Here is a 25,201-nt window from a genome sequence, read left to right as displayed (position 1 = left end):
GGAGGGGGCGCGCTCCGGCACGCAGAGCGCATGCGTCCTGCCTCGCCAGCCCCACATCGGCCGCGGCGGTCACGGAGCGCACGTAAGCACGCGGAGGGCGGAGGGCGGCGGGCTCTAGGGGCGGTGCCGCTCAGGTGGCTGCTGCGCTGCTCTCGAGCGGCTCGGCCAGATTAAGTGGCTCTTATCGCTGGAACCACTCCAATCCCCACACAGAGATTGATTGACAGACCTGTGTTCGAGTCTTCACTCGTGCATACTACTTGCTTTGTATCTTCGGGCAGGTCGGGAAACCTCCCAGCCTCATCTGTAAAATGGGATCATAAATACTTATCGAGTACCTGGAAGTGCTCAGTAAATAGTAGTTTTTACTATTACTCTCTCATTTCGGCGGGACACTGATCTTTTTACTCCTAGTTTACACGTAAGGAAACTGCCCGTGACCCTGCTGATTCCAGAGCCTGCTCTTTTTCCAGCACGGGGTTCTTTATCCCGTCTCTGTCTACAATCTTTCACACACGTCAAGTCAGTGCTTTCTGGGCCTCCAACAAGGAAACAAACGCTAGGACCCTTCAAATATTTCAGAAAGGGGCGAATTCTAGTCACTGCCTGTCCTTCTCCCAGCCCCAATCAGCAATTTATTACTACAATTTTTTTTTTTTTTTTTTTTTTTTTAGACGGAGCTGTCTTCCAGGCTGGAGTGCAGTGAGTGAGTAGCTCGATCTCGCCTCACTGCAACCTCCACCTCCCGGGTTCAAGCGATTCTCCTGCCTCAGCCTCCCGAGTAGCTGGGATTACAGGTGCCCGCCATCACGCCCGGCTAATTTTTGTACTTTTAGTAGAGGCGGGGTTTCACCATGTTGTCCAGGCTAGTATCGAACTCCTGACCTCAAGTGATCCACCGGCCTCGGCCTCCCAAAATGCTGGGATTACCGGCGTGAGCCACCGTGCCCAGCCTTCTTTTTCTTTTTTGAAACAGGGTTTCTCTCTTCCCAAAGCAGAGTGCAGTAGTATGATCATAGCTCACGGCAGCAGCCTTGAACTCCTGGACTCAAGTGATCCTCCTGCCTCAGCCTCTTGAATAGCTGGGACTACAGGCATGCCACCAAGCCTGGCTAATTTTTTTTTTTTTTTTCTGTAGAGATAGGTCTCGCTATGTTGACTGCTATATTGACCGGGCTGGTCTCAAACTCCTGGCCTCAAGCCATCCTGCTGCAGCAACCTCCCAGAGACACTGGAATGACAGGTGTGAGCCACTGTGGCAGGCCAGTCTCCTGGTTGATTTCAATCTAGACACTTTAATGAGCACCAAACATGAACCAGGCAGTGGACTAGACTCAAGGATGGGCTGAATGTGTTTCCTGTTGTTCAAGCAAGCAGAGGGCAAATGAGGCCCATGTACCAGTAGCCAACAGTAACATTGGGTGGCTCACGCCTGTAATCCCAGCACTTTGGGAGGCCGAGACAGACAGATCATTTGAGGTCAGGAGTTCAAGACCAGCCTGACCAACATGGTGAAACCCCCCCCACTCTACTAAAAATACAAAAATATCAGCCGGGCATGGTGGAGTGTGCCTGTAATCAGGAGGCTGAGGCAGGAGAATCACTTGAACCTGAGAGGCCAAGGTTGCAGTAAGCGGCAATCATGTACCAGTAAAACACCTACGGCATGCCAGTCAGTGTTCTAAGTGCTTTGCAAATATTAACTCGTTCAATCCTCATATCTCCACAATGACCCTCTGAGGCAGGTTCTATCTTTTCCCCACTTGCAGATGAGGAAATTTGCCCAAGGTGACAGAGATTAGGATTCAAGCCCAGGCTGCTGGCTCCCAAGACCATGCTCTTACTCCACTATTGTTTGTGGCCTCCACATTTTTGTTGTATTTTTGGCATTTGTTGACTTTGAAGTGTGGGAAGGATTTGAGAGGCAGAGAAAAGGCACTTTGGGAACAACATGAACCAAAACACAAGTGGTTTGTAGCTACATTATCATAATGGCTCCTGTTTGTGACGGTTTAGTGCAACTAGCCTTTTAATGTATAATTTCAACCCCAGCAATTCATATTATGTAAGAACTTTTTTTTTTTTTTGAGACGCAGTTTTGCTCTGGTTGCCCAGGCTGGAGAGCAATGGCTCAATCTTGGCTCACCACAACCTCAGCCTCCTGAGTTCAAGGAATTATTCTGCCTCAGCCTCCCGAGGAGCTGGGATTACAGGCATGTGCCACCACGCCTGGGTAATTTTGTATTTTTAGTAGACACGGGGTTTCACCATGTCGATCAGACTGGTCTCAAACTCCTGACCTCAGGTGATCCACCTGCCTCGGCCTCCCAAAGTGCTAGGATTACAGGTGTGAGCCACCATACCTAGACTTATGTAAGAACTACTATAGCTCCGTTCCACAGATGAGGGAACCAGGGACCAGGGGAATCGTTGTGCAAAGTCACAGCTAGGAAGTGGAGGAGAAACCGGGACTCAAACCCAGGTCATCCAATGGCCTAGTCTGCACTCTCACCACAGCACTCCACTGCTTCTCTCGTCTGTAGCTGGGAGAAGATGGAATTCAGTAACTAGAGAGGTGACTGGGATGAGGTGCAGCCCTAGAAGCTGCACCAGAACTCACAGGACCCCAGAGCTGCCAAGCTAGAATGCCCTTAAAGGGCTTATGGTTCAAGCCCCAGGGGTGTCACCCCTATGGGAGTTTCGCTGAGGAGCCTGTCTCATAGGCAGTTCTCCCTCTGATCTTTCCTACTGCTCAGTCATCCTAATTTGTTGTTCAGGCACTCCCAGGGAGAGCTGTTCCAGCCTTAACCTTGGCTTTTTGTTCTGCCTTGGCCCAAATCCATGCTTCTAGCCTGACTCCTACCGTGTTTTCTTCTCCTCCTGCTCTCAAGACATTCAAGATTCTGTGCCCTTGTCACCTCGTCTCCTCACTGGGTTCTCTCATTTCTGCAATGAGTAAGAAATGTGAGTAGGAAGAAGATGTTCTCGGAAACTCAAGTTCAAATATTCCTGTTTCTGGTTAGCTCTGGGGCCTGCCACGAGTCACTCAACTTCTCATCCCGTTTTCCTGTCTGTAATCATATTCATACCCACCTAAGCAAAGCCCTGTTGTGAGAAATAGATGAGATGAATGGAAACAACTAGTCACGAATTTTAAATATATTAATAATAAGTAAATATAGATATATAAATATATATTTTAGATGGAGTCTTGTTCTGTCACTCAGGCTGGAGGGCAATGGCGCAACCTCGGCTCACCAAAACCTCCGCCTCCCAGGTTCAAGCAATTCTCCTGCCGCAGCCTCCCGAGGAGCTGGGATTATAGGTGCCCATCACCAAGCCTGGCGAATTTTTCTATTTTTGGTAGAAATGGGGTTTCACCATGTTCGCCAGACTGGTGTCGAACTCCTGAGCTCAGGTGATCCTCCCGCCTTGGCCTTCCAAAGTACTGGCATTACAGGCATGAGCCACCACACCTGGCCAGTGATATTATCGGCCGGTAATATTATATTAATAAATATTATTGGCTGGGCACGGTGGTTCACGCCTGTAATCCCAGCACTTTGGGAGGCCAAGATGGGTGGATCACCTGAGGTCAGGAGGTCGAGACCAGCCTGGCCAACATGGTGAAACCCCATCTCTACTAAAAATACAAAAATTAGCCAGGTGTGGTGGCGAGTGCCTGTAATCCCAGCTACTTGGGAGGCTGAGGCAGGAGAATTGCTGGAACCCGGGAGGCGGAGGTTGCAGTGAGCCGAGATCGCACCATTGCCCTCCAGCCTGACCCGACAACAGTGAGACTCAGTCTCAAAAAAATAAAACAAAAATAAGTATTATTAGCAGTGTGATTAGGAAGGCAAAAAAGATTTAATGAGCCACCAATTCAGAAGGTGTGAGTGTGGCTGCCTGGTAGGGGAAGACTTGCCTGCCGGGATCAAAGTTGGGCAATAACTGGGATTCTTTGTTTGGGAAGCCAAAACCATCTGCACCACTGGCCTCGGAAAGGAACTCAGGAACCCTACTTCATCCCCTTCACCAACCCCCTCTGCCTCCAAAAGGAATCTTGTATCTCCTTGGAATTCTGATGAACTCTGATATGCCTCACTTCCTGGATATCTACCTAAGATTTATTGATTGATTGATTTTTATTTTATTTATTTACTTTTTTTTTTTTTGAAACGGAGTCTCGCCCTGTCGCCCAAGCTGGAGTGCAGTGGCGTGATCTCGACTCACTGCAACCTCTGCTTCCTGGGTTCAAACCATTCTCCTGCCTCAGTCTCCCGAGTAGCTGGGATTACAGGCGCCTGCTACCACGCCCAGCTCATTTTTGTATTTTTAGTAGCCATGGGGTTTCACCATGTTGGTCAGGCTGGTCTCGACCTCTTGACCTCGTGATCCACCCGCCTCGGCCTCCCAAAATGCTGGGATTTCAGACATGAGCCACCGCACTGGGCCTACCTGAGATTTATTATGCATGCCTCTGAGCTACTCAACTGCAAACTCGAGGATGGGCACTTCATCTTAACTATTTCATACACCCCCACACACGAACTTGCACTTAGGGTGATGCCTTTGCCCTTGGTAGACTCCCTGGGTCCCCAAGTGTCAGAGCCGGGAGAGACCTTGAGAATTCTTTACTACAAATCCCCACCCACCTCCTGTCATGCACAATTCACATTTTCCAGATGAAGAAACTGAGAGGAGCCATTCAAAAGGGCTGATGAGGCTGGTCCGAAGGTCAGGAGTTACCTCAATTGATTGTTCACAGTCAGTTACAGGTCAAACTCCTTGTTCTACCCTTTCCCCACTTCTCACTACTGCACTTTACTAGTCTTTAAAAAAAATTTTTTAAATAAATAAATAAAAGAGCAGATGAACAAGAGACTAGATTTATCAGAGGTGATCCACAGGGAAGGACTCCAAAGTCAGGGCTTCCTTTATCAGAAGAGAGAGGCAGGGAGGGCATGGTAGCTCAAGCCTATAATCTCAGCACTTTGAGAGGCTGAAGTGAGAGCATGGCTTGAGCCCAGAAGTTCAAGGCCATCCTGGGCAACGTGGCAAATCCCCATCACTATAAAAAATACAAAAATTAGCTGGACGTGGTGGTGTGTGCCTGTAGTCCCAGCTACTTGGGAGGCTGAGGTGGGAGGATCGCTTGAACCTAGGAGGTTGAGGCTGCAGTGAGCCATGATTGCGCCACTGCTCTTCAGCCTAGGTGACAGAGTGAGACCCTGTCTCAAAAATAAAAAAAAAAAGAGCGAGGCAGGAAAGGAAGATTGAGGGAGGGACTATGGGAGGTTATGCCTGCCCCATTGCAATGACCCCAAAGGCTTTGCAGCCAGAAGCCAGAATTCCTGGGCAGAGATAGGGTCCATTTAGTGCCAATCACAGCATTTTAAATCTGGGAAGAAGCTTAAAGCCTATCAAACCGAAGAAGTTTCTTGAATGCCAGTAAAGAGAGTAAACCACTGTTTTTTGCCCTCTATAATTTATTTTTTAATCTTATCTCTACTGAACACAGCACAAAAAGGCATTTGTCGGGGTTGATTCCTGGGCCTTCTGAAGCTCGAGGCACACGCAGGCGAGCATTACTGGTCCTAAAAATAAATCAGCTGGGAGGGGCTTAGCTCCCAGCGGGGTCCCAGCACGTCTTGTGCCCTCCCCACCCCTCCCAGCAAGCATCCTGAGGGACCCCCTGTACAGCTCCTCACCAGGGCACTGCCCTCTTTTCCTATCCTGTAGGGAGTAAGTAGGGCCACCAAGTCCTGCTTCCTGCTAGAACTGCAGGGGTGTCAGTGGAGGATCTGTGCTCCGTGCCCTCTTAGCAGGCAACCCCCAGTCAAGGCACACATCAATGATGGACTCCAGTGAAGGAAATCCTAACTGGGCCTTCATCTCTACCCGAGGCCTCCAGCCAGCCCCTAAACCCTGAACTTGAGGACAGAAAGCCTCCCCTTGTAGAGCAGTGTTTCATTCCTCAGGCCCCAGGGAAATTCTCAGGACTCTTACAATTTTCAGACAACAAGCTCGTTTGTCAAACTGTTACAAAAACTCAGATAAGAGTTAGGTATGGTGGCTCATGCCTGTAATCCCAGCACTTTGGGAAGCCCAGGCAAGGGGATCAGTTGAGCCCAGGAGTTTGAGACCAGCCTGGGCAAAATGGCGAAAACCTGTCTCCACAACAAAATACAAAAATTAGCCGGGCGTGGTGGTGCACACCTGTAGTCCCAGCCACTAGGGAGGCTGAGGTGGGAGGATTGCTTGAGCCCCAGAAGTCAAGGCTTCGGTAAGTTATGATTGCACCGCTGTACTCCAGTTTGGGTGACAGAGTGAGAGACCCTGTCCCAAAAAAAAAAGAAAAGCAAAGGAAAAGAAAAAACACTGAGATAAAGAAGCTACCAGAAAAAAAATCAAAACAAAACAAAAAACAACTAAAAAAAAAGCTAACCAGGAGTCACAGCCCTTTTACCTTCCACTGCCCCTTAAGCTAATAAAGGCCTCTCCAACCTTCCCTTCCCATTTATTTTTTTCCACAGAACTCCCTCATCAAGGACTGAACATTCATTGATTGAAGGCCCAGATTTAGAGTGAGCGGGACAAACCAAGTATTGTGCTGGGTGGAAGGAGGGGCGGCTGCCGTTCAGCCCACAGGACTCCTGTGAGGACACCACATGTCCATAGTTGTTGAACCATCTTGCAAACTCATCACCTGTTGTTCAGATCTCCCGGCTCAGCTGGTGTCTGAGGAGGAGAAGATGTATGCCTCATAGAGGGCATGAGCCCAGATGATGCCTCAAGACTCAGGTTCTAGGAGAGAAAGCAGTGCTTCAGGGACTTGGACTGCCCCCGCCTGAAATGCAGTCGCCATCTGCAGGTAAACAGAGCTGGAGCTGGTGCTGCCAGGAAAGAGAGGAGGGCTTCCGGCAGGCTGCGGCTTCCTCAAGGGCTCCCCTGATAGCACCCAGGCTTCCCTGATCCCCCCCGCATTGTCAGACTTAGTATAAGGCCGGGCTTTAGTCCAAGCCTTCTTTCTTTTTTAAATTTATGGCACTTTCAAAACCACCTGGTGTGCACCAAGCCCTCTGCCACTAGACCCGTGTGAAAACTGTAATGGTAAAATACTCAAAGCAGGGCAATAAGCAAATTTTGACCCTTCTGCTTTCATTCACATGAAACTGATTTCTCAGTCTATGTTAATCTTGGATCACTTTTTTTGTTTTTGAGATGAGGTCGCCCTATATTGCACAAGCCAGTTTTAAACTCCTGGCTTCAAGCGACTCTCCTGCCTTGGCCTTCCAAAGCACTGGAATTACCTGTGTGAGCCACTGAGCCTGACCTCAAAATTGTACATTCAAAACAAGCTGACGTTCTGGGCACAGGAGGCATGTGCCTGTAGTCCCAGCTCCTCAGGAGGCTAAAGCAGGAGGATGGCTTGAGGTCAGGAGTTCGAGGCTTCTATACGCTGTGATCACACATGTGAATAGCCACTCTACTCAAGCCTGGCAATAAAGTGAGACCCTGTCTCTAAAAAAATTAAAAAAAAAAAACTGGCAGAAACTTAGTTATTTGAGATTGATTTGCATCAAGTTTAGTGAATTGTTGGAGGTTAGCAGTGTGTTAGTCCAGGATCTCTGAGAAGCAGTTGCCAAGACAGGATTTGTATTGGCAAAGGAAATATATTAGATGTGTCTGTGACAGGAAATGGGGCTGGGAGTGCAGGTGTGATGCTGAGTAAGGGAAGGAGGAAGGAAGGTGTGATGGGTGGCAGTGTTGTCTTAGATTGCAAATGCACTTCTGGGGAAAATTTGGCAAGCCTGTGGGGGGCTATTCCAGCCAAAGTTACTCTTTAGAGGGGTCCTCGGGCTCCCAAGACCAGCCTGCCTTCACATTCTCGATACAGGGATGCTAAATCATGACTGGATGCAGCCCATGGGCAGCACAGCCTCTGAATGCTGGGAGGGGCCCTCAGCCAATCAGCTCTCTGCTCTGGGCACGGTAGCTTATGCCTGTAATTCCAGCATTTTGGGAGGCCGAGGCAGGTGGATCACCTGAGTCCAGGAATTCAAGACCAGTCTGGGCAACACAGTGAAACCCCATTTCTTAAAATAAAAATAAAAATAAAAAGATAGGCCAGGTGTGGTGGCTCACGCCTATAATCCCAGCACTTTGGGAGGCTGAGGCGGTTGGATCATGAGGTCAGGAGTTCAAGACCAGACTGGCCAACATGGTGAAACCTCATGTCTACTAAAAATACAAAAAGTAGCCGGGTATGGTGCAGGTGCCTATAATCCCAGCTACTCGGGAGGCTGAGGCAGGAGAATCGCTTGAACCCGGGAGGTAGCGGTTGCAGTGAGCCCAGATTGCGCCACTGCACTCCAGCCTGGGCGACAGACCAAGACTGTCTCAAAATTAATTAATTAATTAATTAAAACATTTAAAAAATAAAATTAGCCCATATAGTAGTGCATGCCTGTAGTTCCAGTTATTTGGAAGGCTGAGATGGGAGGACTGCCTGAACCCAGGAGTTGGAGGCTGCAGTGAGCCAAGATTATGCCACTGCACTCCAGCCTGGGCGACAGAGCAAGACTCTATCTCAAAAAAAAAAATAAAAAAATCAGCTGCTGCTCTGAGATTTGAAGGGTGTGTTCTCATGGCTGCCACAGTATAGTCTATAAATCGATCAGGTGTTTTCAGGTCAGCATTCAGTGGCTACCTACCAATTGACTAAGGAAAGCTGTTAAAGGTACCTACCAGCTGATGGCAAGGTGGCCAAGTATCCAATATTAAGGATTTTGTCAAAGGTGGAACAGGGGAACTGATGGTTGTTATATTCTTTTTTTTCTTTTTTTGAGACAGAGTCTTTCTCTGTCGCCCAGGCTAGAGTGCAGTGGCATGATTATAGCTCACTGCAGCCTCGAACTTCCCGGCTCAGGTGATCCTCCCGCCTCGACCTCCCAAAGTGCTGGGTTTATATGCAGGAGCTGACTGTTATATTTCTGACTGCAGTGGAGGAAAATGTCCAGTCTCCCAGAGCTGTCATCGGGAGCAGGCTCAACGTTGACCAGCCTAAGAAATATCACAAGAAACAACCACCATCAGAAACCCACATGGGGCTGGGAGTGGTGGCTCACGCCTGTAATCCCAACACTTTGGGAGGCCAAGGTGGGTAGATGACTTGAGGTCAGGAGTTTGAGATCAGCCTGGCCAACATGGTGAAACCCCATCTCTACTAAAAATACAAAAATTAGGCCGGGCATGGTGGCTCACACCTGTAATCCAATGCTTTGGGAGGCCGAGGCAGGCAGATAACCTGAGGTCAGGAGTTCGAGACCAGCCTGCCCACCATGGCAAAACCCCATCTCTACTAAAAATACACAAAAAAATTAGTCAGGTGTGATGGTGGGTGCCTATAATCCCAGCTACCCGGGAGACTGAGGCAGGAGAATCGCTTGAACCGGGGGGACAGACATTGCTGTGAGCTAAGATGGCGCCTCTCCACTCCAGCCTGGGCCACAGAGTGCACACACCTGTAATCCCAGCTACTTGAGAGGCTGAGACTGGAGACTCGCTTGAGCCCAGGTGGCAGAGGTTGCAGTGAGCCGAGATCGCACCACTGTCCTCCAGCCTGGGCGACGGAGCGAAACTCCATCTCAAAAAAATTAAAAAAGAAGAAAGAACCCACCTGAGTTTCTCAGTGGTTAAACATAGAGTTGCCATATGACCCAGAAATTCCCCTCCTAGGTATGTATTCAAGAGAAATGAAAACATATCCACACAAAAATTCCTACACAAATATTCATAGCAGCATTTTTCACAGTAGCCGAAAGGTAGAAACAACCAAAAGTCCATCAACTGATGAATGAATAAGCAAAACATGGTGGCCAGGTGCGGTGGCTAACACCTGTAATCCCAGCACTTTGGGGGGCTGAGGCAGGCAGATCACATGAGGCCAGGAGTTCGAGACCAGCCTGGCCAACGTGGTGAAACACTGCCTCTACTAAAAATTAGCCAGGTATGGTGGCACACACCTGTAATCCCAGCTACTTGTGAGGCTGAGGCAGGAGAATCTCTTGAACTTGGGACACGGAGGTTGTAGTGAGCCGAGATCATGCTACTGCACTCCAGCCTGGGCGACAGATTGGCACTGTGTCTCAAACAAAACAAAACAAAACAAAACAAAACAAAATATGGTACATCCATACAATGGAATGTTATTTGGCTATAAAAAGGAATGAAGTACTGATCTATGCCACACATGGATGAACCTTGAAAACATTATGCTGAGATGGCTGGGCACGGTGGCTCACACCTGTAATCCCAGCACTTTGGGAGGCTGAGGCGGGCATATCACAAGGTCAGGAAATCGAGACCATCCTGGCTAACACGGTGAAACCCAGTCTCTACTAAAAATACAAAAAATTAGCCGGGCACGGTGGCAGGCACCTGTAGTCCCAACTACTCGGGAGGCTGAGCCAGGAGAATGGCATGAACCTGGGAGGCGGAGCTTGCAGTGAGCCGAGATTGCACCACTGCACTCCAGCCTGGGCGAGAGTGTGAGACTCTGTCAAAAAAAAAGAGAAAGAAAGAAAAGAAAAGAAAACATTATGCTGAGCCAAAGAAGCTAGTTACAAAAGACTGCATAGTGTATGATTTTACTTATATGAAATGTCCAGAATAGGCAAATCTATAGAGACAGAAAGTAGAGTAGTGATTGCCAGGGGCTGGGAGGGTTGGGGGTGATAAATACAGGCGGTGGGGTTTCTTTTTGAGGTGCCGAAAATGTTTTAAGTTGACAGTGGTGATGTTGCACACATCTGTGAAGATACCAAAAACCACTGAATTGTACACTTTCTTTTTCTTTTTCTTTTTTTTTTTTTTTGAGACAGAGTCTCACTCTGTCACCCAGGCTGGAGTGCAGTGTCACGATCTCAGCTCACTGCAACCTCCACCTCCTGGGTTCAAGTGATTCTCCTGCCTCAGCCTCCTGAGTAGCTGGGATTACAAGTTTGTGCCACCATGCCTAGCTCATTTTTGTATTTTTAGTAGAGATAGGGTTTCACCACGTTGGCCAGGCTGGTCTTGAACTCCTGACCTTAGGTGATCCACCCACCTCAGCCTCTCAAAGTGCTGGGATTACAGGCTTGAGCGCCTGACCAAAAGCTTTAAACAATTATTTTAAAAAACAAACCCACCCGAGCCTACCTACCAGAAGCCGTTGCTCAATAGGAGTGAAGTGTGCGGGTAGCTCTGATGAATCTAAGTGGCCGCTGAGCTGCAGAAAAGCACCGGTCTGCTTTTATCCTAGTCCTGACAGAGCTCAGAACCTCCCATGGCAGCTCCAGGGATAGTTCTCAGGATTATGGTTGGGCAAACACATGTGGTTCCTACAAAGCCCAAGGAGAGACATAAAGGAGGGACTAAGGAGAGGCCTCTGTGGAGAAGGCAGGGGCAAAAGCTGGCTGTGAGGTCTGGCCAACTGCACCACACTGCCCACCAGCACTTCATAGTCTCCTTTACGGGAGACGTGACTGGGAGTCCGAGCTCCTAGGTCTCATTTCTGATTTTTTTTTTTTTGAGATAAGGTCTCACCGTGTCTTGTGGGTGGACATGCAGTGGCGTGATCATGACTCACTGCAGCCTGAGCTCAAACTCTTGAGCTCAATCCTCCCATCTCAGCCTCCCAAGTAGCTGAGACTACAAACATGTGCCATCATGCCCAGCTAATTTTTTTTTTTTTAGACGGAGTCTTGCTCTGTAACACCCAGGCTAGAGTGCAGTGGCACGATCTCGGCTCACTGAAACCTCTGCCTCCCGGGTTCAAGGGATTCTCCTGCCTCAGCCTCCCGGGTAGCTGGGATTACAGGCACCCACCATAACGCTTGGCTAATTTTTTTAATTTTTTAGTAGAGACGGGCTTTCACCATGTTGTTCAGGCTGCTCTCGAACTCCTGACCTCAGGTGATCCACCCGCCTTGGCCTCCCAAAGTGCTTGGATTACAGGCGTGAGCCACCGCGCCCGGGCTTTTTTTTTTTTTTTTTTTTTTTTTTTTTTAAGAAATGAGGTCTCACTATGTTGGCCAGACTGGTCTCAAGCTCCTAGGTTCAGGGGATCCTCCTGCTTTCACCTCCCAAAGTGCTGGGATCACAGGTGTGAGCCACTGCACCCAGCCCTAGGTCCCATTTCTGATTAGGTATGTTCCCTACAATGCAACTAACTTCCCTGATCCCTGTGTTGGAAACACCTCAGCCACAGGATCTTGGAGAGGTGACAAACTGGGCCTTTGAATACCTGGGCCAGGTAAGTATTCTGAGCCTAGCCAGCCTGTGAACTTCCCTCCCCAGAGCCAACATGGTCCTTCATAAAGGAAAACAACTTCTGAGAGTGAATGCTTCGTGCTACCAGTCACTTGAGGGGGAAGAAAAAGTTCATACCCACAGGAAAGACTGTTCCGTTGCCATGGCAACAAGTCACCACCATAACCAGTTTTAAGCCACTTAAAGACAATTCATCTCCCTTCAGCTGAACAATTTTCCTCAGTGACCAGACATCTGACAGCCAGCCAATTAGTAACAGCCACACTGGTTGACCAACCAATCCCTAAATGCTACCTCCCTTGATATGTGCCCACCATTGATCTTCAACCTCCTGGCACCTTATGTATAAGATCAGTGCCCTGCTCCACTCACAGGGATTGCACCTAACAGGCCCAGCTCCACCTCCCTTAAGTAAATACTGTAGTAAATGCAGCTTTTGGGTTCAGATATTGAGAGGTGGTCTTTTCTTTAGACACATTCATATTCTGGAATCTTGCCTTCCTGGGAGTGATTTATTCTCACTTCCTCTGTGGTGTCATGAGCCTCATATACCTGTAGGCATCATATACCTCTATGGTGTCACTGGTGAATGAGAAAAAGGCAAACTCCAGGCATGGTGGCTCATGCCTGTTATCCCAGCACTTTAAGAGGCTGAGGCGGGCAGATTACCTGAGGCCAGGAGTTCAAGACCAGCCTGGCCAACATGGTAAAACCCCATCTCTACCAAAATACAAAAATTAGCTGGGTATGGGGGCAGGCCCCTATAATCCCAGCTACTCCGGAGGCTGAGGCAGGAGAAATGCTTGAGCCTGGGAGGCAGAGGCTGCAGTGCGTTGAAACTGTGCTACCGCACTCCAGCCTGGGCTACAGGGCTAGAGTCTGCCTCAAAAAAAAAAAAAAAAAAAAAAAAAAAAAAAAAAAAAAAAGGCCAACTCTTCTTCTGTACAAGGCAGCAATGAAGATTGAATTTCAGATCCCTCATCTGGGAAACTAAGCAGTCCATAGACTTCACAACTGTACACGACAACCCTGCTCACCCCTCATAACCACTAGCCTTCATGTGCCATTCTCCCTCCTCGATACCTTCTCCAGTCTGTCCTTCCCTCTTTGCCCCCACGGCCACATTCTTAGTTTCAGCCCTTATGGTTTCTTGCCTGTACTGGTGCAGCAGTCTCTAATGCATCAGTGACTCATGTCTTGCCAGCATCTAGAGCAAACATGTCATGTTCTTACTTGCCCCTGTGCCTTTGTAGCTGCTATTGCCTTGCCTGGCCTGAACAGCCACCCTCAGCTTCCTGGTCAATTCTAGTTCATGCTGCAGCACTCAGCTCCAACATCACCTCACCCAAAAATTGGCCCTGACTCACCTCTTAGACATGACTATAGTCTGCCAGGCTCTGGGCTCCCATAGCTCCTTGCCCCCATAGCTCCTGGCCATACCTGGATGATGGCACTGATTGCCACAGAGATTGTTTATTGCCACCCCAACCAGCCTGTAAACTCTAGATGTGAGAGCTAGGCTTCTTTCATTGCTTGATAATCAAATGGTTATAAAGAACAGGAATTGGGAGAGGAGTAAATTACAGTTATAACTCCCCACTTAATGCTATTGGGAATATTTCCCTAGCTTTGGTTTCCCCATTTTTAAATGTGGATGATAGGCCAGGTGTGGGCTCATGACTGTAATCCCAGCACTTTGGGAGGCAAAGGCAGGAGGATCACTTGAGGCCAGGAGTTAGAGACCAGGCTGGATAACAGTGAGACCCTGCCTTTTTTTTTTTTTGGAGATGGAGTCTCACTCTGTCGCCCAGGCTGGAGTGCAGTGGCACGATCTTGGCTCACTGCAACCTCTGCCACCCGGTTTCAAGCAGTTCTCCTGCCTCAGCCTCCCGAGTAGCTGGGATTACAGGTGCCTGCCACTACGCCCAGCTAATTTTTGTATTTTCAGTAGAGACGGGGTTTCACCATCTTGGCCAGGCTTGTTTTGAACTCCTGACCTTGTGATCCACCTGCCTCGGCCTCACAAAGTGCTGGGATTACAGGCATGAGCCACTGCGCCTGGTCGACCCTGTCTCTCATTTAAAAAAAAAAAAAAAGAAAGAAAAAAAGAATAGACCAGGCGTAGTGGCTCACCCCTGTAATCCCAGCAGTTTGTGGGGCTGAGGCAGGCAGACTGCCTGAGGTTAGGAGTTTGAGACCAGTCTGGCCAACATGGTGAAACCCCATCTCAACTAAAAATACAACAAAAATTAGCCAGACATGGCAGCGTGTGCCTGTAATCCCAGCTACTCAGGAGGCTGAGGCAGGGGAATTGCTTGAACCAGGGAGGTGGAGGTTTCAGTGAGCTGAGATGGTGCCACTGCACTCCAGCCTGGACGACAGAGCGAGATCCATCTCAAAAATAAATAAAAAATAATAATAATAAAATAAAATGTGCATAATAATGGCACCTCCCCTACAGAGTGCCTGCGAGGACTCAGCAGGATGACACATGTAAAGTGCCCAGGTGGATAGAGGCTAACAAATGATAGTTCTTATTACCACAGAGAGCCTCTGACACAAAGGAGACATCCATTAAATTCTGTTTTCCTCTCCTCTTCTCTACCACAATGCCCAATTTACTTAGCAGGATGGTATAGTGGTTGGATAAGTGATGGACCAATATTTCTGTTATTTTCCCTGATTGCAGCCTTCAGAAATTATTGTCCAGGCAAGGTGGCTCACGCCTGTAATCCCAACACTTTGGGAGGCTGAGGCAGGAGGATTGCTTGAGCCCAGAATATTGAAACCAGTCTGGGCAACATAAGGAGACTTTGTCTCTACAAAAAATTTAAAAATTAGCTGGCCTTGGCCTGGCACAGTGGCTCACGCCTGTAATCTCAGCACTTTGGGAAGTCAAGGCGGGTGGATCACGAAGTCAGGAGCTGGAGACCATCCTGGCTAACACAGTGAAACCCCATCTCTACTAAAAATACAAAAAAAATTAGCCGGGCGTGGTGGCGGGCGCCTGTAGTCCCAGCTACTCAGGAGGCTGAAGCAGGAGAATGGCGTGAACTCGGGAGGCAGAGCTTGCAGTGAGCCGAGATCGCGCCCCTGCACTCCAGCCTGGGCGAGAGAGTGAGACTCCGTCTTAAAAAAAAAAGAAAATTAGCTGGGCATGGTGGTATACGCCTGTAGTTCCAGCTACTTGGGAGGCTAAAGTGGGAGGATCGCTTGAGCTTAGGAGGTCAAGGCTCCAGTGAACTGTGATGGCATTCCAGCCTGCATGACTATGGCATTCCAGCCTGGTTGACAGACATAAAAGATACACCTCAGACAGCCCCTCTTAGACACCCTAAGAGCTTTATCTGAACCTCTCTTGTGCCCCTTGCTGAGCTCTGCATAAATCATGTGTTCACTTGGCAAGCAGATGTATTGAGCCACACACTGTGGTAGACTCTGCTGGCACCAGAGTAGACCTGACATGGTTCCTGTAATCAGGGGTTTCACAGTCAGATGGTCAGATGGGGGAGGCAGAGAAGCAAAATGCAATTCTATTAATTGAGCATCAGTGAACAATAAAGTTACCAGGGGCTTTAGAGAGCTCTGGGTACAACATCTTCAATTTATAAATAAGAAAACCAAAGAGTTTTGTGCTTGTCTTTTCACCACTCCCCTGTAGGTTTCTTTCTTTCTTTTTTTTTTTTTTTCAGAGACAGAGTATCTTGCTGTCGCCCAGGCTGGAGTGCAGTGGCGCAGTGCGATCTTGGCTCACTGCAACCTCCACCTCCCAGGTTCAAGCAATTCTCATGCCTCAGCCTCCCAAGTAGCTGGGATTACAGGCATGTGCCACCATGCCCAGCTAATTATCCCCTGTAGGTTTCTTAAGGCAGAGCAAGAGTCTTTTTATTTCTTTTATTGTTTATTTATTTATTTTTTGAGACAGAGTTTTGCTCTGTCGCCCAGGCTGGAGTTCAGTGGCACAATCTCGGCTCATTACGATCTCTGCCTCCGGGGTTCAAGTGATTCTCCTGCCTCAGCCTCCCATGTAGCTGGGATTACAGGCATACACCACCATGCCCAGCTAATTTTTGTATTTTTAGTAGAGACGGGGTTTCACCATGTTGGCCAGGCTGGTCTCGAACGCCTGACCTCAGGTAATCTACCCGCCTCAGCCTCCCAAAGTGCTGGGATTACAGGCGTGAGTCACCGCACACAGCCAAGAGTCTTTTTAGATGGCGTTTCGCTCTTATTGCCCAGGCTGGAGTGCAATGGTATGATCTCGGCTAACTGCAACCTCAGCCTCCTGGGTTCAAGTGATTCTCCTGCCTCAGCCTCCCAAGTAGCTGGGACTACAGGCATGTGCCACTGTGCCTAGCTTATTTGGTATTTTTAGTAGAGATAGGATTTCACCATGTTGGTCAGGCTGGTCTCGAACTCCTGACCTTATGTGATCCATCCACTTCGGCCTCCCAAAGTGCTGTGATTACAGACGTGAGCCACTGTGCCTGGCCATAAGCTTCTTTAAATACTTTCATATGTGTGCTTAGCATAGTACCTTGCACATAATAGGTGCTCAAGAAATAACTTTTGAGTATGTAACTCAGTTAAATTGATCATAACCAGTCCTCCTAACACCCAGCTGAGATCCAGAGGCTGCTAGTTGCCTCCCCAGTATCAATTCTTCCCTTCTTTTTTTTTTTTTTTTGAGACGGAGTTTCACTGTTGTTGCCCAGGCTGGAGTGCAATGGCGCCATCTCAGCTCACTGCAACTTCCACCTCCCGGGTTCAAGCAATTCTCCTGTCTCAGCCTCTCGAGTAGCTGGGATTACAGGCACATGCCACCACACCCAGCTAATTTTTGTATTTTTAGTAGAGATGGGGTTTCATCATATTGGTCAGGCTGGTCTCGAACTCCTGACCTCAGGTGATCCGCCCACCTCAGCCTCCCAAAGTGCTGGGATTACAGGCGTAAGCCACCGTGCCGGGCCAATTCTTCCCTCTCTCAATAGGCACAGGGGGTGAGCTGCAACTTACCCAACTAAAAGACTAAATTTCCCAGTCCCTTCTGCAGCTAAATTTGGCCAAATTACTAAATTCTAGTCAATCAGGTATAAGTGGAACTGACTTGGCTGGAAGGTGCACCTTTTGGCTCTTCCTCCCTTCCTTCCTGTACTAGGCCTCCACCTGGATCATGAATATGACAGTTGGAGCTCCTGCAGCCTATCTAGGGAGCACAAGGTGACAGTGAAAATGGAAGTCATACACTATGGATGTTGAAGCAGAAAAAGAGAGGGATCCCAGGATCCTGAAGATTCTGTGGAGCTGTCGTAGCAGCCTGGACCGCCCATTGCCTCCTGATTTCCATTTCTTGAATGTGAGAGAATTAACCATTGCCTGTTTAAGCCACTGTAGCGTCTCTTATAGCAGCTGAACACAATTCCTTGCTGATATAGAGGCCCTGAGAAGAATGAAGAATTTGAAGTGGTAAATGGGGAACAGTTTAATTTTGGGGTAAGTGGAGAGAGAGCAGTCCTCTCCATTAAGCAGAGTCCCCTGCCATGCCTAGATTCCAGTCTTCCTCAGCCTAGGAGGAGACATGCTTCCTCTCCAGCACACCAGGCTCTTTCCCCAAGAGTTACTCTAGAAAGCAAGCCCTTTTTTGCTTTTGGATTTTTTTTTTTTTTTTTTTTTTTTTTTTTTTTTTTTTTTTTTAGACAGGTTCTCACTCTGTCACGCAGGCTGGAGTGCAGGGGTGCAATCATGGCTCACTGCAGCCTTGACCTCCTGCACCTCAGCCTCCTGAGTAGCTGGGACTATAGGCGCACATCACCATGCCTGGCTAATTTTTGTATTTTTTGTAGAGTTGGGGTTTCTCCGTGATGCACAGGCTGGTCTTGAACTTCTGGGCTCAAGCGATCCTCCCACTTTGGCCTCCCGAAGTGTTGGGTTTACAGGCAGGAGCCACCACACCCAGCATCAAATGGAATTGTAATGCCCCAGGAGCCGAGGGATGCTAGACCCCTGCAGCAGTGCTGTGCCAGGCACTGGGCTAAGGATTTCACATGCATTATCTCATTTTAGTCTCACAACAGCAACCCTATTTTCTTTTTTTTTTTTTTTTTTTGAGTCGGGGTCTCGCTCTGTCGCCCAGCCTGGAGTGCAGTGGCCGGATCTCAGCTCACTGCAAGCTCCGCCTCCCGGGTTTACGCCATTCTCCTGCCTCAGCCTCCCGAGTAGCTGGGACTACAGGCGCCCGCCACCTCGCCCGGCTAGTTTTTTGTATTTTGTAGTAGAGACGGGGTTTCACTGGGTTAGCTGGGATGGCCTCGATCTCCTGACCTCGTGATCCGCCCGTCTCAGCCTCCCAAAGTGCTGGGATTACAGGCTTGAGCCACCGCGCCCGGCCGGGCCTGCAACCCCATTTTCAGATGAGGAGACTGTGGCTCACAGAGCTCAGCTGCCTGCTCTGGGTCACACAGCTGGGATGTGGCTCCAAACCCAGTCTTCCTAAGTCCAAAGCCTGGGCTTTAACACAGCTCCAGCAGTTAGGAAAACCATCCGGAGCAGCTGCAACCACAACAGGTTGGTCAAAATGCCCTGAGCTTGAGCCCCAGGTTAAACACCCAGACCATCTGCTTCCTCTTTGAGGCAAGAGGCTAAGCCTCAATTTCCCTTTCCTCCTGCCCAGTGTCATAACAGATTACAACTTGCTGACCTAAAACTGGCCTTACTGCTCCCCATGGCCTCAGAACTTTGGGTGTGGCAGCTCTGTTCCCTCTACAGGAGCCTTGCAGAGCAGTGCAGACCAGGTACGGTGGCTCACACCTATAATCCCAGCACTTTGGGAGGGCGAGGTGGGCGGATCACCTGAGGTCGGGAGTTCGAGACCAGCCTGACTAACATGGAGAAACCCTGTCTCTACTAAAAATACAACATTGGCCGGGCTTGGTGGCACATGCCTGTAATCCCAGCTACTCGGGAAGTCTGAGGCAGGAGAATCGCTTGAATCCGGGAAGCAGAGGTTGCGGTGAGCTGAGATCGCACCATTGTACTCCAGCCTGGGCAACAAGAGCGAAACTCCATCTCGAAACAAGAAAACAAAAAAACAAGAGCAGTGCTATGCCGGGAGGGGGTTTATCCTGGGCTAAGCATTGGATCTCCTGGCTTCTGCTCACTATGTGACCTTGGGGGTGTCACTGAACCCCTTGGAACCATGTTTCCCCATCTGTGAAATGAGGACACCGGCTGTGTCCTCCTCTCTTAGAGAATTGATGAAAAGGTATTTTGGAACTGAGGAAGAGTTTTTTTGGATGATAATAATAGCTCGCATTTACTGTATGCTCACTGTGTACCAGGCAGCGTGCTCAGCACTTTAAATTCATTATCTTATTTAGTTCCCATAAACCATATGGGTAGGCATTCTTATCTCCATTTTACAGATGTGGAAAACTGAGGCTCAGGGAAGAGTAAGGTGAGTTGTTCAAGGTCACAGAGCAAGTGGTGGTACCTGAATTCCAACCCAGAGAGTCTAACTGCAGGACCTATCCTACAGATGTGAGTGGTCCTTATTAGCCATATGTGGAGTGGCTGATCATGGACACAACTAGAGCCTCTGGGTGGGAGTTGCTGCTAGAATTCAGGGGTGGAGAGGTGAGCCCTGGGGTGCGGGGGTGGAAGAGATTGTGCTCAGGCCATTTGGATGCCTATTGTTCCCTCTTCTGGTAGAGCACGACTCCTGAAGGAGGCTCAGAGCAGACGCCTCAGGATGGACGGCCAGCAGGTGGCCTAGGGCCCTCCGATACCCATACCAGGCTGGCGATGTAGCCAGGGGCTGTATTCAGTTACGACGCAGACTCAGTTTGGAGGCCAGCGGGTTTCTGTAGCCCAGGAAAAGGATGGGAAGCCTGCCACTTCCCTTGGCCTCTGCATCTCCCCATCTGATTTGCAAAATCCCAGCCTACTAGTTGGTGTTGCAGGCTCTTTATAGGGTTTTAGCCCTAACGGGTTGTTGGTAGCACTCCCTCTGGTGGCAAAGATGCACCACTGACCCCTCTGTAAAGCACAGTACTACACATTTACAGTAATTTGACACATATACACAGTTTCTTTTATTTTTATTTATTTTTTATTTATTTTTTTGAGACAGAGTCCCACTCTGTTGCCCAGGCTGGAGTGCAGTGGCATGATTTAGGCTCACTGCAACCTCTGCCTCCCGGGTTCAAGCGATTCTCCTGCCTCAGCCTCCCAAGTAGTTGGGATTACAGGCGTGCACCACAACACCTGGTTAATTTTTGTATTTTTAGTAGAGACGGATTTCACTATGTTGGCCAGGCTGGTCTCGAACTCCTGACCTCAGGTGATCCACCCACCTTGGCCTCCCAAAGTGCTGGGATTACAGGTGTAAGCCACCGTGCACAGCCACAGATACATAATTTCACACTGAATCCTCGCAGCAGCCCAGTGGGTTCAGAATTATTATCACAACTTTCAGCCAGGCACAGTGGTTCACACCTGTAATCCCAGCACTTTGGGAAGCCAAGGTGGGTAGATCACTTGAGGTCAGGAGTTTGAGACCAGCCTGGCCAACATGGTGAAACCCCATCTCTACTAAAATTACAAATAGTAAGCTAGGTGTGGTGGCATGTGCCTGTAATCCCAGCTACTTGGGAGCCTGAGGCAGGAGAATCGCTTGAACCCAGGAGTTGGAGGTTGCAGTGAGCCAAGATCGCGCCACTGCACTCCAGCCTGGGCAATAGAGTGAGACTCCGTTTCAGAAAAAAAAAAAAAAAGGAATTATTATCATAACTTTAAATAATATGACACATTAGAATGTGTAAAAAAATGTATAAATAAATAAATAAAGGGGAAAAAAAGAACAGGAATCAGAGACTTAGAGAGGTTAAATCCCTTGCTTGGTTTATAGTTGAAGTATGTCCCGTCTTGAACCCAGCACTTTACCTGCCTTCTTTCAGCAATTATCCCAAGTCTAGACCTCTGGTCGTGAGCACAGCTTGCTTATAACAGTTTCCACACTCTGCTTCCTTTTCCTCCCCCAGCCACCAGTTCCCTTTTCTCAGCCTTCCCAGTGAGGTCTCAGCCTGTGTCCCAGGCACAGGGCCCCACTGGAGGGTGATAATGTCTCCAGAGGCTTGGAGGGGCTGAGGCCCAGAGTCTGAGCTGACTTCAGTCTTCTCTGCAGCGACACTTTCTCACGTCAACACACTTGATGCTCTCTTTGCTCTAGGTGTGAGGGCCACTTTTTGTTGTTGTTTTTTGAAACAGAGTCTCACTCTGTCACCCAGGCTAGAGTGCAGTGGCACAATCTCGAGTCACTGCAACCTCCACCTCCCAAATTCAAGCGATCCTCCCACCTCAGCCTCTGAGCAACTGGGACCACAGGTGCCTGCCATCATGCCTGGCTAATTGTCATATTTTTTGTAGAGATGGGGTTTCACCATGTTACCCAGGCTGGTCTTGAACTCCTGGGCTCAAGTTATCTGCCCGCCTCAGACTCCCAAAGTGCTGGTGTTACAGGCGTGAGCCACTGCCCCCGGCCCATTTTGTATTTTCAGTAAGTCCATAAAGTGTAATATACATATAAGCAGGGCATGGTGACTCACGCCTATAATCCCAACACTTTGGGAGGCCAAGGCGAGCAGATCACTTGAAGCTAGGAGATCGAGATTTGTCTGGGCAACATAGCAAGGCTCTGTCTCTTAAAAAAAAATTAGCTTGGTGTGGTGGATATGTGTCTGTAGCCCCAGCTATTTGGGAGGCTGAAGCAGGAGGATGGCTTGAATTCAGGAGTTTAAGGTTATAGTGAGCCATGATCATGCCACTGGACTCCAGCCTGGGTGACAGAGTGAGGCCCTATCTTTAAAAAAAACAAAACAAAAAAATTAGCCAGGCATGGGAATGCATGCCTGTGGTCCCAGCTACTCGGGAGGCAGAAGTGGGAGGATTGCTTGAGCCTGGAGGTCAAGGCTGCAGTGAGCCATGATTGTGCCACTGCATTTCAGCCTGAGTGACAGAGGAAGACTGTGTCTCAAAATAAATACATAATTAATTAAATAATAAATAAATGGGATTATAACTATGTACTCTTTTGTGTCTGGAGTCTTTTACTCAACCTGGGTCATACATGATGTTATATGTAGCAGTAGTTCCTTCTCATTGCTATATAGAGTCAAATGCTGTAGTATTCCATTATATATCAATATGTCAAAATTTATCCATTCTGCTCTGTCTGCCTGTCTGTCTTATCTATCTATCTATCTATCTATCTATCTATCTATCTATCTATCTATCTATCTATCTATATTTTAGACACAGAGTCTCACTCTGTTGCCCAGGCTGGAATGCAGTGGCATGATTATAGATCACTCTAACCTTGAATTCCTGGGCTCAAGTGATCCTCCTTAGTTTCCCAAGTACGGGTACATGCCACCGCATGTTGATAATTTTTAATTTTATTTTTTTAGAGATGGGGTCTCACTATTTTGCCCAGATTGGTCTTGAACTATTGGCCTGAAGCAATCCTCCTGCCTCAGCCTCCCAAAGCACTAGGATTACAGGTATGAACTACTGCATCCAGCTTCATTCTACTGTTGATGGACATTTTATTATTTCCATTGTGAACATCCTCCTATATCTCTTTTTTGCATACAAGTAAACATCTCTGTTGAGTAAATACACAGGAATGTATTGCTGGGTTATGGAGCAGGCCTGTATTCAGTTTTAGTAGATACTACCACACAGTTTTCCAAAATGGTTGTATCACTTTATACTCCAACGGCAGCATATTTGCCAGTTTCTCCACATCCTTACCAACATTAGTATTGCTAGTCTTTTTAATTTTAGCCATTCTGGTGGGTGTGTAGTGGCATTTCATTGTGATTTTAATTTGTATTTCCATGTTGATAATGAAACTGAGTATCTTTTCTGTTCTGGTCTGTTCTTTTACTTTTTTTTTTTCTTGAGACAAAGTCTCATTGTGTCACCCAGGCTGGAGTGCAGTGGTGCTATTCTAGCTTACTACAATCTCGAACTGCTGGGCTGAAGAGATTCTCCTGTCTCAGCTTCCCAGGTAGCTGGGACCATGGGGGCACACCACTGCACCCCGCTATTTTGCTTAGTTTTTGAGGAGACAGGTCTTGCTGTGTTGGCCAGGCTGGTCTCCAACTCCTGGACTCAAGTGATCCTCCTGCCTCAGCCTCCTAAAGTGCTGGTATTACAGGCGTAAGCTACCATGCCTGGCCTGTTTTTCATATATTTATTGGCCATTTGGATATTCATTTTTGTGAAGTGCCTGTTCATGTCTTTTTTATTTTTTGTACAATACATCATGATGTTCAGCTGTTCATGTCTTTTGCCCATTCTTCTTTTTTTTTTTTTTTTTGAGACATAGTCTCACTGTGGCGCCCAGGCTGGAGTGCAGTGGCACGATCTCAGCTCACTGTAACCTCCACCTCCTGGGTTCAAGCAATTCTCCTGCCTCAGCCTCACAAGTAGCTGGGACTACAGGCACCCACCACCACGCCCAGCTTAATTTTTTTTTTTGTATTTTTAGTAGAGATGGGATTTCACTGTGTTGGCCAGGTCTTGAACTCCTGACCTCGTGATCCGTTTTTTTTTTTTTAATTTTGTTTCTTTTTTGAGACAGGGTCTCACTCTGTCACCCAGGCTGGGGTACAGTGGTGCAATCACGGCTTACTACAGCCTCAACCTTCTCTGGGCTCCCACCTCAGCCTCCTGAGTTGCTGGACTATACAGACTCACACCACCATGCTCAGCTAATTTTTGTATGTTTTGTAGAGACTGGGGTCTCATGATGCTGCTCAGGCTGGTCTTGAACTCCTGGGCTAGAGCAATCCTCCCTCCCCTCTACTCCCTGCCCCCGGGCCTCCCATAGTGTTGGAATTACAGGTCAGGCATGAGCCACTGCACCCACCTGTCCCTTTTGCCCATTCTTTTTATTGGATTGTCTGCCTTGTTCTTACTGATTGGTAGGAATTCTTTATATATTGTAGATATACTTTGTTAGTTATATATATCTTCTTCCAAAGAATGCTGCTAAAGGTTTAGAATAAAGCTGCAGGGCAAGAGGGAAGAGAAATGTGTCTTTTGTAAGGTTTGGGATCTGGTTGAAGGATTTTAAGGAGGGCCTCAGGGAGTGGGGATAAACTGGATTGGTTGCTGGTTCTGAGGTGGAATTAGGAGAACTGGGAATTGGCTAGGTGCCGGGTGTGGTGGCTCATGCCTGTAATCCCAGCACTTTGGGAGGTGGGCAGATCACCTGAGGTAAGGAATTCGAGACCAGCCTGGCCAACATGGTGAAACTCTGTCTCTACTGAAAATACAACAACAAAAATCAGCCGGGTGCGGTGGTGCATGCTTGTAATTCCAGCTACTTGGGAGGCTGAAGCAGAAGAATCGCTTGAACCTGAAAGGTGGAGGTTGCAGTGAGCCGAGATCGCATCACTGCACTCCAGCCTGGGCGCCAGAGCAAGACTCTGTCTCCAAAAAAAAAAAAAAAAAAAAAAAAAAGAGAGAGAGAGAGAGAACCGGAGATTAACTAGGGATGGAATGGAATGCTGTCATAAGGCAAGGGTGGCTTAGCAACCGAGTATCTCCAGTAACAAATGAAAAAGGAAAGCTTGTCTAGAAGACACTGACTGCTTTTTTCTCTTTTCGTTTCAAGCTAATTTTCACCCTTTCAAGTCTCCATAAGTTTTGACTTTTTCTTTTTTCTTTCTTTTTTTCTTTTTTTGAGACAGAGTTTCGCTCTTGTTGCCCAGGCTGGAGTGCAATGGCGTGATCTCGGCTCACCACAACCTCTGCCTCCCAGGTTCAAGCGATTCTCCTGCCTCAGCCTCCCGAGTAGTTGGGATTACAGGCATGTGCG

The 25,201-nt window shown here is 48.2% G+C and overlaps 1 long non-coding RNA gene across 1 annotated transcript; it reads left to right on the top strand.

Moving 5' to 3' along the window:
• The first annotated feature begins 30 nt into the window (after positions 1-30).
• LOC140712419 (uncharacterized) lies at positions 31-25,188 on the top strand. Its single transcript, XR_012094028.1, has 4 exons — positions 31-82; positions 6,537-6,874; positions 22,779-22,871; positions 25,074-25,188. It is a non-coding gene; the product is annotated as an uncharacterized lncRNA (long non-coding RNA).
• Positions 25,189-25,201: the final 13 nt, after the last annotated feature.

The sequence above is a fragment of the Chlorocebus sabaeus genome, chromosome 9 (genome assembly GCF_047675955.1).
Source record: "Chlorocebus sabaeus isolate Y175 chromosome 9, mChlSab1.0.hap1, whole genome shotgun sequence".
Taxonomy (NCBI): domain Eukaryota; kingdom Metazoa; phylum Chordata; class Mammalia; order Primates; family Cercopithecidae; genus Chlorocebus; species Chlorocebus sabaeus.
The sequence above is the reverse complement of the archived record's forward strand: the minus strand, read 5'-3'. Positions and strand labels throughout refer to the sequence as shown.